The following is a 16,630-nucleotide window of genomic DNA, read 5'->3' as shown; positions in this document are numbered from 1 at the left end:
TCTGCTGCTTTTCTTATTGATGCTTATTCTACCTGCAGCTGAAATATTTCTTAGGAAAATAACATTCTTCTCACCTCTCTATGTAACTGCATTATCGTAACCCCACCAAAAAAGTGATAATGCTTTGATCTAAGTAGCACCTCAAAACAAAATGAATCATTTCAAATTATTGAGATTTTCAATGAATTATTGAAAATCTCAATAATTATGAGATATTGTATTCAAAGCCCTTTACAATTTGCCAACCATTCACGCACTCACTCACACAGCAGTGGCAGCAAGTTAACGTGCAAGGTGCTGGCCTGACTATCGGGAGCAATTTGGGGTTCAGATCTTGCTCAAGGACACTTGTCGGGGATCAAGCTAAAGAGACTTCCCTTGGTTAATAGGGAACCCTACTCTACCGATTTCCCACATTAAAGTGTGTTTCCAGGTGTTTGGGAGTACTGCTGCATATAAGTAAAAAGTTGTAAAAGTGTTTTGTGGCTCCAGAGGAGCTATGTGGAATCTGATAAATTGCCTCATGTGATGTGACTTGAGTCAGTGTCGGATGGGGCTGAAGACTACAAGTTTGAAAATGAAAAAAAAAATCAGAAGCAGAGACGTGATTACACGGTCAGTGTCTTAAACTCCTAGACCACATGGACGCCCCTGAACTAATGAGGTGATCACTGCACACATGCGACAGCAGCAGAGGAGCAGAGTGCACCCCTAATAAGAGGAATGTTGTGTGCCTACAACATTATCTAACACAGTTCTTTGACTGTGATTGAATCAACACTTTAAATTTCAATCTGCTCACCCTTTCTCTCCATAAACCTGAAATGAATCAACAGGAAACCGATCAGACCATGTTCATATGCAAATAATAAGACACCAATTCATTGTATTTATTTCTGTATCTATATTTCTCATTTTGTATCATATGAGTCTATTATATATGCAAAGGCTATAAGGTACCATGCATTATTTCTTCTCGTCCACCACTGTCTTAACAGTTTCAATGTTTCACATGCTGTTGCTGCTCTCTCCAAAACATCAGCCAGAGTCATAAAGAACTATCTTCATCACCAAGAAGAACAAGGAGTCCTGCAACAGATGGTTTGGTCCCCACAGAGCCCTGATCTCAACATCATGGAGTCAGTCTGGGATTAACATGAAGAGACAGAAGCAGCTGAGACGACGAAATCCACAGAAGAATTGTGGCAACTTCTTCAAGATGCAGGAACAACCGACCTGCCAATCACCTGAAAAACTGTGTGTGTACTGAGGAGAACTGCTGCTGTTTTAAAGACAAAGCTGCTCACAATAAATATTGACTTCATTTAGTTTTCTACTGTTTACTGTACTTTGTATGAAGTTAATTGGGTTAAGAAATAAATTGATAAAAGCTATTCATGGCATTATTTTTGAAAGTATCCTCACTTTACTTTTGGTGCCTAAAACTTTTGCACAGTACTGTATGTACAGTTAAAATCAAATGAAGGTCATTGGTAAAGTGAATATGTATATATAATCTTCTAATGCTGGGTCAACGCATGGGTGTCTTGTGAACCACTTTTTCTTCTTGGACATCTTCTCCATTCCAGTTCCTTCTCCTGCTGAGTTGGGCTGACCTCTGTAGTTTTCAGGAAGGATGTTGTTTGCTACAGGAGATAATTTCCATCTGATCCTCTGCGTTCTTGAGGGGCAGCCATAATCTTTGGGTGTTGGTATTCAGCTGCTCCAGCTGAGCCAGATGTGAGGTCTGGGTTTTCTTCTGCTCCTTCAGTCTTCTTCTGCAGTTGGAGGTGATGATCTCCAGATGGTCCTGCGTCAAGGCAGCTGCTGTTTTGCTGTTATCATTATTGTGCTGCTCCAGCTGAGCCACAAGAGAACCCTGGATTTTCTAGAGCTTTCTTCTCTTCATCTTTTAGGAGAGCTTCCTCCAACTGACCGCCTTCAGCATCTTTTCAGGCTGACTTTTGTCATAGAGGAGGTCTCATTCCACTCTGGAGCGAACCTCATACTCCAAAATGGCCATCCCCATCTGGTTCTTAGCTATTTTGTGCTGAAGCACTGCAGCACAGAGCCTACCCTTCAACTCCTACTCTTAGAGTTGAATGACCTCTTCCTCAGTTTGGAAGCCTGCTCCACAAGATTGTTCAGCTTCATGTGGACTTTTTCCAGTAGATTGAGCTCCTCAGTATTATTCTGTGAAGGAGTCAGCAGTCAACATCTCCACTTGGAGAGGTTACCAGGTTGCCTCTACCCTCTATTTTCATCACAATGATGAAGGTTTGGCCAAAAGTATGTGGACAACCTGCCAGGTTGTGGGAAGCTTCCCAGCTTAGCAGATATTATTGCATGGGATTAATGGTTATGGAATGGGATATCACTTATATAGCATTATTAATATTCCTAAAATATCCAAGGAAATCAATATTTGAGACAAACCCTTGCAGGGTACTCTAAATGATGTAATATTGTATTAACTTCAGCAAAAAGCTTAGTCAGTGGGCAGTTTTGGCTGCTAGGTATGATGAGATCCAGTGCAAGATTCTTTAAGGAGCCCAACACCTCAAAATGTATTGCTCAAGCATGCAAATGCATACCGGAACATAAACCCTGCACCAAAGAGGTATTTGGCAAATGTTAACATTATTTCTCTTGTGTATTATGTTGTATTCACACCAAAAAAAAAAAAAAATGATACTGCCTTCCAAATCCACCCATAGGAATGTTTTCTGAACTTCCTCTGTAAGGTTTGGTTATGTTTACGCAACTAAGGCTGTTTTCAAGCCTATAGTTGGTTTGCTCTGGTTGAATCCCTGAATAAACACACAGTAAAAAATCTAACCAAAATACATCACTAAATGTCAGGTGAGAACGTTCTTTCCTCTCATTTGTAAGATGTGCCTGGGGCGGGAGTGAGAACGTAAACTCAGGAAGAAAGTCCTGCGTTCTAGTTTAGTAACTGCCGTAAACATCACAAGTTTGAAAACACCCTGAAAAGGAGGGTCTCAGTCCACTTCCAAGCAGACTCTGGTGCAGTTTATTTAAGATCTGAAAGCAAACGGACCAATCACTGGATTTTGTGATGGTATAAATGGGATTTTAGAATAGTTTCAAGAGCTAAACTGCTGAGTGATCATATAATAAGTCATCTATAAGCTATGTTTCTGTTCACACCAATGATTGGGTAACCATGGTAACAGACACACACGCTGATGCGCTTTCCTACATTCAATCAGTTCAATGTTCAATCAGCTGAGGCTGATGGGAATGTCATTAGTTTTGCAGGTATTTGTCCATAAACCAAAGTATTGGACACATTAATATTCTGACAAATCACCCTTAGGATAACATGAATGTCTGTTCCACATTTCATGGCAATCCATGAGGTAACCTCAAACTACATATCACTTACCTACATGGCCTGCAAAGCGTACAGATGACTCATAACAAATAATAGATAAATAATTTACAATAAGCAGTGAGGACAAGGTAACCAGAGTGGAAATTCACCAACATCTCCTCCCAGAAGCATTAAGGAACTCACTTCAACATTAAGAGATAATATTTCAGCTTGAGGGACAATACATGAACAGGAAATGAAAACATAATATCAACGGAAGACAAAGATAGTGATGGAAAATTAGAGCTCTGTTTCTTTAATTTTGTTTAGATCTCCAAATCACTTCTTGGTTGTTGGTGAGTGAGAATAAAACGTCTCAAAGCTGTCTGCTTGGATTTACCTACAGGTCTTATTCAAGCTATTTTGGCTAAGACTATGATAATAAGAAAGGTTATTAATTTATTCCTTTAATACAAGTGTATTTTTCCTAATGAAGGACACATGTAGAAGCCACTTTTAGCAGAACAGACTTGGTTTGTTGAACACGGCGGCTTTCAACCCTTTTTCCGTCTTGTCATTGTAAACTGCTTCATGGGATTAATTAGCTGCTAATAGCTTATGGATTTTTTCTTTTTCCTGTTACTGTTCTCTCTCTGTTACAGTTGTGCCGTACATGTTGCTGTGCAGATATTTGGCCTTGTGGCGCTTCAAACCCAATTCACTGCCTTTTGTAAGGCTGGCTGTTTTGAAAAGATGAGACATTCCTGCTGAAGAAAAGCTGCCCACGGCCTCATCACACCCCAGCCTCTGTGTACCTCTCTCTCTCTCTCTCTCTCTCTCTCTCTCTCTCTCTGTCTTCATGCAGCTCCTTCTGTTTCTATCAATGCAATTCTCTGTCCAATCTGATTTTTAGGCATGAATGTTAGATGAATGCTTTTGCCAAAACATCTCAATAGAAGCAAGTTGAAAATTATGTGTGTGTGTGTGTGTGTTTGTTATATGTATGTATTTAAAAGGCCAATAGTGACATATGTTCAGTATTTCTTTATCTTTTTTGTCAAGATTAAAAACACCAACCACAGTTTTACATTAAAAAGCTTCTGATGACAATAACATTATTTTTCGGGATAACATCTCTATAAATATTTTTTTTACTGATTCTTATATACATAACATAACATGTCAGAATGGATGAATGAATGAGTCTTTTAACACATGCTGTGGTCAGGAATTAAGCTCAACCTGAATGCGGTAGCTGTCATGTTGCTGTTATCTAATGAAAGGCAAATGCAGAAAAAACAGATCAGTCATGTGTACTTAAACATAGTGTCTTTGTCTCCCCTCCATCTTTTTGTATTCCTCTTGCTGTTTTACCTCTAAAAGCACCTGCTGTGGCTGAACAATGAGCCAGCAGCAGCAGCAGCAGCGGCTGACATACTGCCAGCTGCCACTAGGGGGCACTACACCGCCATGAAACAGAGCTTGTCCCCAGCCCGGCTCCTTTGTCTGCTATACATTAAGGAACCATCTCCATCCAAGATAAAACCGTGTATGATTATTTTACCGCCCTAGTCGCCCTCAAAGAAGCCGATGATCGCTGTGGAATCCTTGAGAGATTTTAATTTCCTTTGACTCTGGAGATTCAGGCATGTCAAAGGCAGCAGAGAAATGTAAATGTAATTGCTCTGTTGCTCCATTGAAATGAAGATGCCACTGAAATGAAGCATTTGCATGGCTTTTTGTCTGCTCATGGTCGACTTTCCTCAAAAATGAGAAGGAAAGGGGGAATCATACGAGGACAAAATAGACTCAAATAGAATCATTATCACATGCAAACCAATCGAAACGGCTGTATCCCCTAATTTTTCTCTTGCCACTGAAAGAGATTTCCTGCGTGCAGTGTGGCTTTTCAGGCTTTTGGCCTTTCAGTGGAGCTAATGTAAAGAAAAAAAGAACATGAAAGCTTGTTTGATGTTTGTGTGCATTTCATGTCCCTCGCTGCTTTGAAAAAAGAATGGCACAATATCACAAGTCCCTTTACCACTGATCTGTTCCTGCATTTCTCTGCATGTGTGTGCGTGTCTGTGTGTGTGTGTGTGTGTGTGTGTGTGTGTGTCTCGACACCTACAGGGAATCTTATACTATCTGACCATTAGCTGTAGTTAAAAACAGGGTCTCCCTTTCTCTCTCCTCAAATAATTTTAAGCCTTACTAATTGAAAATGTCAGCTTGAAAAGTCAGGGCCTGTTGCAGAGAGTTAAGAGACCAGTTGGCATTAAGAAGACCTTAAATCAGCCCTGAGGAAATTGGTTTCATTTTTCCTCTTGCTTTCATTCTTCAGTTTTTTTTTTTCTCTCCCCCTCCCTATCTTTTTGCATTTTTGTTTCAGGGAAATTCTACAGGCAGTGGCGTCCTCCCTCTGAGCTTCAGACCGATATATTGGCTGGTCTGCTGATTGTGGCTTTTCATTAAGAATTTTGATCTGGTGTGGTCATTGTGTCGTCTGCCTGTGATGTGATGATTCTCTCTGACAACGGCTGGTGAATATTCAATCAATTTATTTTCATATCAGATGAAAGCAGACAAATGATTTCACTGGTGGTGTTGGAGGATTTTTCCTTGATGGTCTGTGATGATGATGTGTCTTAGTCCTGAATTAAGAAGCTACTGGCTTTTGGTTAGCAGTTTAAATGTCTTCTGAAGGTCTAAATGCTTTTAAGAAATACAGTTTCAGGGATAATACTTAACATTTTAGGAATATCAGCATCAGCTTTGGTGTTGGTTTCACTAAATCATCTGAAAATGCCTTTTTTCATCTAGAATTCTGAGACAGGAAAATGGTCAAATCCATTCAATATTGGCTTTCAGTGAGCAATATCAGTGGAACTCCTCCCCATTAGAGACTAAATGAAAAGAAAAGTGGAAAAAGGGACATTTTTATGAATCATAACACCTTATTACCTTTCCTTGTCTCCTTTCTTTTTTTCAGCAGAGGGGGAAAAAATGAAATGTTGTCACACTTCACCCTTTCTCTACACACACACACACACACACACACACACACACACACTGTTTCTGCATGTCATCCTCCTCACACAGACGCTGATGTGTGTGTGCGTGCATGAGTGCGTGTGTGTGTGTGTGAGCGTGTGGAGGCTTTTGTCGGCTGTGAGCGCTGATCACAGTCGATGATGCGGCGTGCGTGGTGTGTCAATGCATCTCATTTCCACTGCCTCCCCGACCCCCCCCCCCCCCCCCCCCCCCCCCCCCCATCCTCATTGTATGTTTTCATCAGTCCTGAGGGGCAACTCATTTTCCTCTCTTCCTCCTCCTCCTCTTCTCCTTCCCATCATCATCGTCATCATCTTCCCTCGCTTTATTTCTGATCTTTTTTTTTTTTTTTTTTTCCAGGATTTTAGTGGTGCTGGTGGAAGTGTTGGCTGAGGGCCGTGAAGCGCACAGCACATCAATTAATCCACCATTACTAGGTGCCAGCGTGTGTGTGGGTGTGTGTGTGTGTCAGAGAGAGAGAAAGAAGAGGATGTGTGTCTGTGTGTGTGTGTGTGTGTGTGTGTGTGTGTGTGAGAAGCTCAAATCTAATTATTCTCTGGCTTTCCACATAGCAGGGACAGAGTCCGTTAGACAGACTGCTGGTGGCTGAAGGTTTTCATTGCTGCAATACCTCTTTCTCTCTCTCTCTCTGTTTCCTTACATCTCTCTCTCTCTCTTTATTTTCTCCTGTCTGCTCTCTCTCTCTCTCTCATCCTTCCCTGAATCCTGCCTCACCCCACCTTTCTCTCTCTGTCTTTCTCCTCCTCCTCCTCCTTCGTCCATCCTCCCGCCCCCCCGTCCATCTCTACCTCCGTATCCCTCTCTCTCCTCTCTATAACTCTCTTGCAGATGCCACATCACACCACACGCTCTCCCTTTCTCTCTCTCTCCCCTTCTCTCCCTCTCTCTCTCTCTCTCTCTCTCCCTCTCTCTCTCTTGGCCGTCTGTTCTCTGCTCTTTCATTCGCTCCGCCGGCTCGTCGCCGGCTGTCAGTTCATTTGCCGCGGCAGAGCAACAACTGGCTTCTTTCGGCGCTGGGAGCGGAGAGGGGAAGGCAGAGCAGCAGGAAGAGTGAAAGAAGAAGAAGTGCAGGAGGACGAGGAGGAGAGGAAGAAGAAGAGGAGGAGAGGAGGAGGAGATCTTTTGTTAAGCATCCATCCCTCTCCAGCAGCAGCAGCAGCAGCAGCAGCAGCAGCAGCAGCATCAGCACCGCTGCCTCCACCACTGCCGCTGCTGGATCCTCCGTCTCCTACCAGGATCTGCCTCCTCCTTCTCCTCAGGGAGCTCTTCCTGGAACTGGGAGGGGGAGGGAGATCAACACCTCCCAGCTTGCCGCGGACCCTCGGCAAGGCATCAGGAGGAAAGAAGGAAGGATGGGGAGGGAATTTTAGAAGAGGCACATCAGGAAAGGAGAGGAGAGGCAACACCCTGGGTTACAGGAGAGCAGAGAAAAGAAGAAGAAAGAGGGTAAGAGGCCACCACAGCCAACAGAGTGGACCTGTTGTCGCAGTTTCACCTTTTTTTTTTTTTTTCTTTTTCCACTGCCTTCTCCTCTTGTGGAAAATTTCTGAAAAAAATTAACATATTTTTTTTTCTTTCTCTCTCTGACTGTAGGAGATTTTTTTATTTTTATCTTTCTCCAAATTTTCCAACCATAACGTGTAGTTTTTGTCTTTTCTTGGTTGCCGTAAGTGTGTTTCATCCCTGTTTCATCGGCATCAGCCCTGTCCACTATTGTCATATTCACAGGACTTGTGGCCAATTAAATCAGAACAATTAGGAGGTGGGTGTCTGTGTGTGTGTGTGTGGCAGGAAGGAGCGTCCCATAAGTTTAGAAGAGAGGAGAAGGAGGGATTGAATGAAAGCAAATGAATTGAGAAAAAAAGAAAGGGAAAAAAAAATGTGCATCAGAGAGGGTATATCACTCCCATCCTCCACATCATCTTCCATGCTTTCTTTCCTGACAACCTGTGGTAGCCTACTCTGTGTTTGCTGTGTGGTGAATATATAAGTGTGTGTGCATGTGTGTGTGTGTGTGTGTGTATGTGTGTGTGTAAGAGTTTGAATGAAAGCAAAGCAAAGCAAAGGGAAGATTCCTGGTGTTTGATTTTAGCTGTTGCTCTCAGAGTAATCTGATGAGTCTCCGGGGTGCTTCCACTGAACAATCAATGATACTTGGGCTAGCCGACCTCTGTTCCTGTGTGTGTGTGTGATTGTGTGAGTGTGTGTGTGTGTGACGATCTCTGGCTGAAGCCCTTAGGTTCTCTTTTCTCTCTACAGATGGCCTGGGTTGGGCCAGGCTAGCCGACGATGTGTGTGTGTGTGTGTGTGTGTCTGTGTGTGTATGAGTGTGTGTGTGTTTGGCTGCGGGTGGTAAATCCCAGTTCTCTGCAGCTCGGGGGCAGGTGGATGGGTGGGGGTCTTCCTGGTTTTGGCTCAGGGTATGTGTGTGTGTTTGTATAAGTGTGTGTGTGTCCATGTGTGTGTGTGTCTCTCAGACCGAGTGGTCCAGGCCGGCCAGCTGAGTGGAGAGGATGAGAGGGGACATAGAGAAGAAGAAGCTGGAAAGAAAAGAGAGAGAGAGAGAGAGAGAGAGAGAGAAAAAAAAAAACTTGCGGATTAGCATCTCATCTGCTTTTCTTCTTTTCTTCCTGCTTCATCTGTTCATTCTTTGTTTCACTTTTTCTCCATTTTAACCCCCTCCTCCTCTCCTTTTCCTTTTTTCCCCTCCTCTGTCCACCCCTCCACCCTGCTCGGGGCTGTTGATTCTGTCTATCAGTGTGTCCATCCTGCTCTGCCCCCTCTGTAGAGTTTGAATTTTTCATTCAGATGAATGAGAATGTGTGTTTTCTGCACTGATTTGAATGCAGATCCACTCCGTTCAGTCTTTTGTTAAATGTTCAAAATTTGAAATGCGTTTTCTCTCCCTGTCAATCTCTGCTGTGAGATAACAGCAGCAAAATGATTTATTCTTAAATTTTTGATAAATATGTACAATGAAATTATAATTTGGAAACAGTTAATCTAACAGCCCTCGCTGTCAAGGAGACACACAGCGACAAGCCTATTCGTCTCACCAAACCATCCACAGAGTAATTGTAAATATTGATTAGAGACAACAAATCAATGGAATGATTTTGGATCGGCTTAGCTGGAGCATGCTCTTTGTAGTCAGCCAGCTAGTTCAATTAGAATAAAATGGAATAAATTTGCTTGAACTTATCATACATTATTCATGGCCTCGCTCTGGCATTTAAACTCATCGCTTTAATTTGAAAATAAAGAAGAGAGGAAATCATAATAATGATTGCTAAATTAACATTTAGGAATTAATTTAAAAGCCATTTTAACATTTCAAATTTGAAAGAAATAAATGTCTTGTGCTGCGACGTGTCTCAGGATTTTGAATTGTACTGAATATATATTTTCCAATATGCAACACAAAACAGCCTGAAGGAAAGTAAAGCGCAGCATCACCCAGACTGGTGTGTTGCTGCAAAAAGCGACACTATTTTTTATAAAATCAAACAAATTAGTTCTCTGTATGCACTCTACCCTCACTCCTGTGGTAAAATCCATGTGTTGATTTCTCTCCTTGTGTTGCAGGGGTGGGGAGGGTGGGCAGGGGGGTGGGGGGTGGGGGGTTGTGGTGGTAATGGAGTGTACGGGGCTACTGTCACACTGCAGCAGCTCCTGGCCTGACCTCCCTAACCCTGCGTCTCCCCTGTGTGTGCACCCCACCCCCTATACCACCCCCTCCCACCCCCCCACCTCTTCCGTTGCTACCCCCCCCCTCCCTGATCTCATTACACTCAGATAGGGCCGAGCAGGAGTGGCAGCAGCAGCAGGGAAACCGAATGTCTCCACCGGAAGAGGACCAGAAGTCAGGGGCAGCGCTACAAGGCCACAGCCCAGGTAAGAGTCTTGCTGTGGGGGGGGGGTTTGGTCTGCATCACACTCCCTTCTTCCCTGTCACCTCCAGAGTTTTGTGTACAGAACCAAGAGAGTGAATCAAGCTAACCTCAGCTTTTACACACCCATTTTTTTTTGTTTCTCTGTTTCTCCCCTCAACACACGCTGCTGGCTCGGATTTAAAATGCCACCGTTGTCAATTTTCTCCTTTGCAGAGGAGCCATTGATGGAGCCTTGCCTCACGCTGCAGCGAGGCGTCTTCAATCAATGCGACTGCCCCACTTTCTCTATATGTGTATGTGTCTGTTTGCCACTGGAGCCTGAAGAAGGGCTGCTGATGGCGGCGGTGATGGCCATGGTGGTGATGGTGGTGGTGATGATGATGATGCGATGGCAGTGGCACTGCTCACATGGTTTCTGGCTTAGCTCCCTGTGTTTACTGAAAGACTCTCTTCGGTGACGGGTATTCTTGGGTGGATAATACGGATCACGTTGTTATTGCTTAAGAATACGCGTAGTCGAGGAGAGTCCTCTCTTCGCCCAACACCAGCAACACCTCACCCAGCCCCCGACACCCACCCACCCACCTCACCACACCTCACCCCGACTACCCACCCACCCATGGAGGACTGTCAGGTTGGGTGAAGCCACACCTCCACTCTCCACCCTTCCAAAAAGAGAAACTCACCTTCCTCTTCTTTGATCTGTACTGCATTGCAATGTTTTTTTTCTCCCCCTGCCCACTTCCTGTCTGCTGAGCCACGGTTTCGAAGTCGAGCGTCCTCACGTCTGTCCCACTATGTATCTGTCAGTCTGTCTCTGTCTCTGTGGTGATGGACAGCGTAGTGTGTGTGTGTGTTTTGTTTCTATGTGTGTGTCTGTCGGACATGTTGCTTGGAGATTGTTTGGTCTCACAGAGAAAAGTGGCTCTTTTGTCTTTGTCTGACAGCAACTTCTGATCATGTAACTCTTTCTGCATGAACACTGTCTGTGCAAAGCCAGCATGATAGTCTGCATACTAACACACAAATGTATGTTTTAGAGGGTCAGGCCTGATTATCGGTATGCAGATATGTGGGGTCGATATTTGCTTTAATAAGCTGTAGTCTCAACATGGGCTGGCAGGGGAGTTTGTTCCCTCACTTAGGAATTGCAACCTCAACATACTATACATCATTTCAAAAGTCTATCTGTGTAAACCATTGACATGGCCTTGAAAAAGACTGCTCAGTTTTAAGTGCTTCTGTCACATGTGGAGCAGGATCTGTTGTGGCTATGGCTCCATTGTGTCTCTAAGGTGACCAGCCTGGCTGACTTAACCTGCTAAGGGGCCCAGGGGCCCTTTTCCACCAACCCTTTGTGCAATGTGCAATACTACCTGGCACCAGGTTTGCTGTTTGGTGGTAATTTGATTAAACAGAAATTAATTTAGGATTAGGCAACATGTAAGCAACTGAAAAACTGAAAGTCTACAAACTAGATTTAAAACAAGGCCTCAGGATCAGGAACTGAAGCAGGACCCACCATAAGGCCCTTATTATGTCAGTGTGTATTGTATTTTAATGAAATTAACACAAACCAGTTGACACAAGGTTGGAGCTTGTGGGGCCCCTGGAGCTGTGGGGCCCCAGGGCAGTTGCTGTCAGCCAAAACTACAAGAATACATTGCAAAAACAAGAAATAAAAACAATTAGAAATAGATGAGGAAAAAAAAAATGTAAAAAAAAAATGTCAATTTAAAGTCAGTCCAGTATAATGTGGACTTCTTGATAATAAACTAACTTTCAGGAGATACAATAATCATGACATAGAGCTACAACAAACCCATTGTTTTTATTTGTGATCTTTTGATAGTTTTTTCAATTGTTAATTGAATAACAGTGCAGTCTGTAAAACATCAAGACTTAGAAGAAGATGTAAAAACTGCTTGTCACGATTTTCCAGAGTCCAAAGTGACGTCTTCAATTTCATCTGACCAGCCAAAGATGTTCAGTTTACAATGACATAAAACTGAGAAAAGCTGAAAATCCTCTAAAACTAGAAACTGGAGAATGTTTGGTATTGTTGCCTGGAAAATGAATTAAACAATTAATCTATTATCAAAACTGTAGTCTGTTGACTTTATGTGGATCAATTAATCAATTACTTGACTAACTGCTAATAGCTTTAATCATAACTGTAATCAAAAGGCTTCTAAAACAGTAACCGTTTTATTTTGTTTATGTGATTTTCGGGCTTGAGCATGAAAAAAGGGGTCTTATTAAGAGCTTAAAAATGAATAATCAAATAAAAACCAGTCTGTTTGATGTCAGCGGGATGTTTGAACATCTGCTGGTGGTCTTAAAGCTGTTTCATAAGAAAACAGACTAGAATGAGAACAATCGTTTTTTTAATGTCGCTGCATTTAATAACATGAAAATTCACCCAATATTAGTCGCAGCACCTTCATTCCAAAAGTATTGGCGTCACCTTCGACAGTATTGTGTGTCTGTAATATTTGATGAGGTATCAGCAGACAGTATTGTGCTGTATTTCCTCTGGCTGTGGTTATAGAGTGGAACCTCCTCTTATTCAACTCCATGTAGTGCATTTATTATGGGGCTGAGCCGAGCCGAGCCGACTCTTACCTTCCCCCCTTTTACACCCCTTTTTTATGCAAATGGCTGCTCAAATGACATTTATCGCAGTGAGGTTTACGCCACATGTAATACTGCTGCTGAGCCTCGCACACACAACAGACACACACACACACACACACATACGGCTGAGAAAACAAAATGTCCACCATGAGCGGTCGACAGCTCAATTTATGCATTGAGGAGGGAGGCGTCTAGATAAACAATTACCCCTGGCTCAAATGGTCTATAACCAGCTTTTTCCGTGTTGTCGGCCAGGGCGACGCACCATGAATATGGATTCCCTCTCCATGTCTGATGGCACATTCTGAACCTTAACACCCATGTAAAATCCATTTAAACACCTAATAGGATCAACTTGACTCATACAACCATGTCCTCACACATGTCACCTCCCATGATCATACACTGGAGATTTCCTCATCGCACCAAGCTGGTGTAAATCTTTTTTTTTTACACGCCTCTCTGTAGCCGGTATGGAATATGAAATGGGAAGTCCATTTCTGTGCCTTGTTTTATTATTGTTATGTAGAATATTGCCAGGCAGGATTACTCACACGAGTTCATTTTAAGAGAGTCACTCAGACATGCTCATGATTGTAATTATACAAATCATCCCGGTCATTACCATTGCAGATTATTCAAATAATACAATTATATGTTTAACACTTGGCTTAGCTGATAATTACTGTTCCTTTTTCTCATGGAAACAAACACACCGACGTGCTAAAAATGTGTGTAGGAAGACGTTAAAATGGAGCATTTGTGGCGTAATTGCAAATGAGTAAAAATCACACACACACACACACATACATTCACATGACCGACCCCCCCCCCCCCCCCACCCCCCACACCACCACCACCACCACCCCCCCACCCCCCCCGCATTTCCGTGTAGTTTGAGCTGGTGTGGCGTGGACGTCCTCTTGCTGCTTGTTTCCTGTGCGTCCGTGTGTCTCTGGGTCGCTTGCTGTTGCTGTTGCTGCTGCAGGGCCTCGGCTAGGCTCACATCACTGCTGCCGGTCATTCTGCATCATGTGAACACTTCATACTTACCTTCACTGATACACTGTGAGCCTTAAAATGATTTATTTTAACGAGCGGCCACGTTTGTCCACAGTGAACTCCAAAATCCTATAATAACAGATCAAATTTAACACTTTAATAATTGCAAATGCTCTCAAAAACTACATTCTTGTCACATTTATGGATTTAAAAGCACATCAGGTTTTTGAATGCGTTGTTGATACGATAATAACCACTCACTTATAAAAAAAAAAAAAGGCTTGTCAGTGACAATGATGTGGTATAAAGTGCTGTGTAGTGTCATTCTCTGTGTGCTAGCCTGTTTTTGGACTGTCTCTGTTTTTAAAGAGCTACCATGCTGTTAAACATTCTCCTCGTTGAAATATCAAATGCAACGGACAATTTCTTTCATGATTTAATTGATGAAGCTTTGTGTCCTCTTACTGAGTATTGTAATACTTGTTGATGGTGGCACTGCAATGTCTAAACTGCTGGTTATCTAATGTGAATGCCATTTTTCCGCACATCTTTCTCTGCAGTCAAAGAGCTATTGTACTCATGGCATGCTGATGATGATGATGATGATGATGATGGAAACGATTGTTTTAAAGCTAACTAGAGACGAACGCTGCATGCATTTCAATCATTTCAAAAGCAGCAGTGATGTGAATGTCATTTTTCCCCTGTAAGTGTGCCTTATTTCTGTCAATAAAATGTGGCTATAAATATCAATAAATGCCTCTCTTGAAATTGAAATGTGAAATGAAGCTTTAATTAACGTAATACAAGAGAGATGTGAAATGAGGCCTTAATTCTAGCACCTGAGGCCCATTTTAGCTGTTCTTAATTTTAAAAAGAAGCATGGTATGAGATTCTAAATGATATTTTTAAAGAAGACTCAGATTGGTCTGGGGATTACAGTCATGTTTGTCCTCCTTGTAAAAATACAGAGACATGTGGCCCTGTGGAAGTAAAAGTTGAAACCCTAAACACGTCCTCCTCAGCTGGAGGATCGGCTATGGACTGCTGCCTAAACATTTTTCTGTCTCTGCACTTTAAAACCTCCTGGATGTCACTCCGGAGGCCTTTTCCAGTGATCCCACAGACAAACCATAAGATTAAAAACTAAAACCCATTTCCTCCTCTGCTCTGCCTTCTCACTGGGAGTTATACCAGCACATTCCCAAAGAAGAAGAAAAAAGCCAGTCTGGGCTTTTAACTTCTGCTTCATTTCTTCTCTACACTTATTTTGAAGACAGATCCGGCCTCTGCTGATAGTGTTTTAGAATTTGAATTTAAATATGTAACTTTCAAATGATGAATTTCTTTATTTAATTTGTAAGGGACCATGCACAATATTACATGAAAATATCACAATTTGATGTATTTTACCAGAGTTAGTTTAAAGCTAATTTTCATCTGCTGTCCCGCGGCAGGTCATGATTAAAACAATGACAGAACAACACTGAATAAACAAAATTACACACACCAGCAAGAAATGTATATTAGACAAATTAAAGTTAGATATTTTATACAAAGCAAATCCAAAACACAGATGAGTTCCTCTCATTTCAGACGTTTCAATTTGGCTCTAAAGCTACAGACAGAAGTGTAACTGTGTTTTGTCTGGTTGACTGCTGAAAACAGTGTGACGAAACAGTACAGTACAATCTTATGGAGGGTATTCTTGAGGATTTTAAAGTGTTCTATGAAGGAAAGAAAATAGTCAAAAAAAAAAAGTTGTGTGATGTTTTATACACAAGACAAAAATTGAAATATAATCTTAAATTCCTTTAAACTAAGAAGACTATATTTCTATAACTATAAGTTTCTCCAGCCTGCCCCCAACATGTCATACAACAGCATGCTACATCCACAGAGAGGAAGTATTTAATTCATCTCAAATTTGCCAAGTTGTATTTAATTCTTTGACTTTTTTTTTGACATTTATTAAAATTAAGATTTGGATCCAGAAGTAGGCCAAGTTATTTAAATTCAGTGACTACATCAGTTCTTTCACTCTTGATACAAATGTCAACATGAGAGGGTTGTTTATTGTTTTTGGAGAAAAAAAAAAAACAACAACAACAAAACGAAACTCCACACAAATCAGTGTACGCTGTTCTTTAAAAATGATAACTCTAAATCTGTCCCTAAATCAAAAACATAATTTCAACTGGAGATGAAGGGAACATGACCACCTAACTTTAGTTTCCTTGTCAAAAATGTCACAATTAATTCAGTCCAGGAGCAAACAGCAAAATACAAGTAAAATCTGAAAAAAATAGAAACAACAATTACAACTTGATATTGTATTTATAATGTGCACCTATGTTGATGTAAATCAATGAAATGGATTATATCTCTGACCCAATGAGATAGTTGCAACCTACAACTACCACAAAAAACAAAAAAATCTGTTATTCACTCGAGATAACTGATCTACTGTCATTGGCTATTTACATCCGCTTATCGCCATGCAGCAGATTTACCATATTACATCCTATTTAATTTAGCCCGCAAACACCCCGAGCATCTTAGTACATTTTATCTCTTGTAATCCTGTTAAAACCGCAGTAATTAGAATCCCAAAACCAACCCGGCTGGACCGAAAACACACACAGCACAGCCAAGCACAATCCATTGTTTTTCATTAGTAACCAGTGTA

At 41.8% G+C, this 16,630-nt stretch overlaps 1 long non-coding RNA gene across 1 annotated transcript; it reads left to right on the top strand.

Moving 5' to 3' along the window:
• The first annotated feature begins 10,213 nt into the window (after window positions 1–10,213).
• Window positions 10,214–14,718, top strand: LOC122972147. Its single transcript, XR_006399651.1, has 2 exons — window positions 10,214–10,303; window positions 10,516–14,718. It is a non-coding gene; the product is annotated as an uncharacterized LOC122972147 (long non-coding RNA).
• Window positions 14,719–16,630: the final 1,912 nt, after the last annotated feature.

Source organism: Thunnus albacares, chromosome 21 (assembly GCF_914725855.1).
Source record: "Thunnus albacares chromosome 21, fThuAlb1.1, whole genome shotgun sequence".
NCBI classification, from domain to species: domain Eukaryota; kingdom Metazoa; phylum Chordata; class Actinopteri; order Scombriformes; family Scombridae; genus Thunnus; species Thunnus albacares.
Note: the sequence above shows the minus strand (reverse complement) of the source record. Positions and strands in the feature narration are given on the sequence as shown.